The 2,500-nt window shown below is 30.8% G+C and overlaps 2 long non-coding RNA genes across 2 annotated transcripts in view; both read left to right on the forward strand.

Moving 5' to 3' along the window:
* The window catches only part of LOC144976474 (uncharacterized), a 119,145-nt gene that overhangs the window by 56,146 nt on the left and 60,499 nt on the right, over nucleotides 1-2,500 (forward strand). The gene's annotated exons all lie outside the window — the stretch shown is intronic.
* The window catches only part of LOC144976816 (uncharacterized), a 4,999-nt gene continuing 3,140 nt past the window's right edge, over nucleotides 642-2,500 (forward strand). The window contains exons 1-2 of the long non-coding RNA XR_013646174.1: nucleotides 642-1,154; nucleotides 1,457-1,515. This is a non-coding gene — a long non-coding RNA (uncharacterized LOC144976816). The remainder of the gene's footprint in view (nucleotides 1,155-1,456; nucleotides 1,516-2,500) is intronic.

Consider the following 2,500-nt stretch of genomic DNA (forward strand, 5'->3'; position numbering starts at 1 on the left):
TTTATCAGTCAGTAGTTATCAATATCAATAAGTCACAAGTCTTTACCACGCTTGACTTGGGAAGCCTTCCGAAAGCGCCTACAAAGGGAGACAACTTAAATAATATTCCCTCAACTAACCCCAAGAAACAGTAAAATCTAGACTACCTTTAACTAACCCTAATATGAAAAAAAAAACACCCTAGCATTATGACTAACTCTAATAGAAAAAAAACCCCTCGGACTGCTTTGTACTACCTTTCAATACTTCACAAATTAAAATGGCGGCCTAGAATCAAAACAATGGTCAAATTAGGAAATGTTAAACTTTCACAAATCTATCAAGGTTTGTTCTAGATTTTTTTAAATGCTTCTTTATGATGACAAATTGAATAAATAAAACCCTGACAAAAGATCTACGGTGAAAATACAAATTGAAAGAATACTGGGGATGTAGGAGCTTTCGGAATGTCTCCCCCCTAGCACCTTTACTAAGACTTATGGGTAACCCTAATAGATAAAAAAATCCTCACAAATCTATATGATGGCAAATTGAATAAATAAACGCCTGACAAAATATCAACGGTGAAAATACAAATTGAAAGAATACTGGGGATGTAGGAGCTTTCGGAATGTCTCCCCTTTACCTAACTTATATGAGGTCAAATGAAAATCTGAATCAGACACGAAAAATATCAAGTTTGTTCGGGCTAGAAGCAAGACAGATACAAGTGACAGTTTGCCGACAACGTTTAATCAAATATTTCCCAGGGCAATAATTATCACAACGATGGCATAAAAACGACCGTAATATCAGCAGTAATATTAGTTGACGTTGTTAATCGGTGAAACTTGTTTAAAATTTGTGTAAATCGAATACCTTCATGTGATCAAGTGAATAATATCACTATGAATGCCACGATTTGCTGAAAAATGCCAACACACACACACACACATGTATACACCACACACAACACACACACAAACACACACACACGCACACACACAAACATACACGCAATTAGAACATACTACTACATAACAATACTGATCACCGCTAAATCAACAACACAACGGAAGTAATAATAGTACTTGATGTGATAAATAGATGACTCAAACTGACAACTTTTTACAGTGACGAAATTGGTTGATTTTGAGAGTGTTTTAGTGTCGTCGGTACGTATTTTATAATATCTATGTGACTCAACGAACTTTCAAACTGACTTTAAATTATAAAAGGGGAAATCAAGTTATCTGTTTATCTAGCTGTATAAAATACATTTCTAATTTTGAAATCTTTCAGTAGAGTTGTGCGCCGTATCATTTTTTTATTGACTCAAATATGCACAATGTTCTCCACAATGCTATATTTTTTATAGAAATATATATATATATATATATATATATATATATATATATATATATATATATATATATATATATATATATATATATATTGGTTGAAATCTCTATTTCAGACACTGCTGGTGATAATCCTTGCCTCGATTGATATAACTTCTTGTTTGTTCTACAATATGTATGTAAAACTTTGTTTTCCATTACAAACCCTGATTAAGTGACTAATAATATAATAATAATAATAATAATAATAATAATAAATAATAATAATAATAATAATAATCATAATAATAATAATAATAATAATAATAATATAATAATAATAATATAATAATAATAATAATAATCTATCATAATCATAATATAATATAATAATAATAATAATAATAATAATAATAATAATAATAATAATAATAATAATAATAATAATAATAATAATAATAATAATAATAATAATAATAGTAATAATGATAATACCTTGCATTTATATCGCAGATTTTTATCACTGTTAATGCACGTTACTAATAAATATACAAAATTTACATAAATAAAACGTATCATCATCATGGCTTATCTTTCCTGGACTTGGCCTCCACAACCGCCAACCGAAACAAGCTTCTGCCCTGCGCCATCCTTCCACATTCTGTCACTGACTTATTCATCCATTGGCTGATGTCTTGTGGCCATGTTCTTCTTGGTCTCCCTCTCCCTCTTATATCCTTCATAATACTTTTTAGAAAAAAACATTTCAAGGGTGTCATGTCTCTTGATACGTCCAAAAAAAAGGGTCAAGTTTTAATTTCTGTCTCATCTTGATACGATATGGCTCCCCAATGCCCAGGGACTCTTTCACATTTTAGTTAGTTTCCTTTGCTGTCCAGGGTTACGAAGAATTTTCTTGTAACCTTTCATTTCAAATGCATTAATTTTATTCTCATCGTTTTTTGTTGTTGTTTTTTTTTTGGTGATTGTCCATGATTCACATACTTATAATGCTGTTGGACATATGCATGTTCTTAATATTTTCATTTTCAGTTGGATGCTTTCACTTTTCCATAATGTCATCGTTTTTGTCACTTCCGTTTGGGCACGTGCTATCCTCCTTTGGATTTCAGGGGTCGCGTTTCCATTTGTCTCTATTCTCGCCCCAAGAGATACAAAAT

Source organism: Berghia stephanieae, chromosome 7 (assembly GCF_034508935.2).
Source record: "Berghia stephanieae isolate SIO BIC M18660-M18661 chromosome 7, UCSD_Bste_1.3, whole genome shotgun sequence".
NCBI classification, from domain to species: domain Eukaryota; kingdom Metazoa; phylum Mollusca; class Gastropoda; order Nudibranchia; family Aeolidiidae; genus Berghia; species Berghia stephanieae.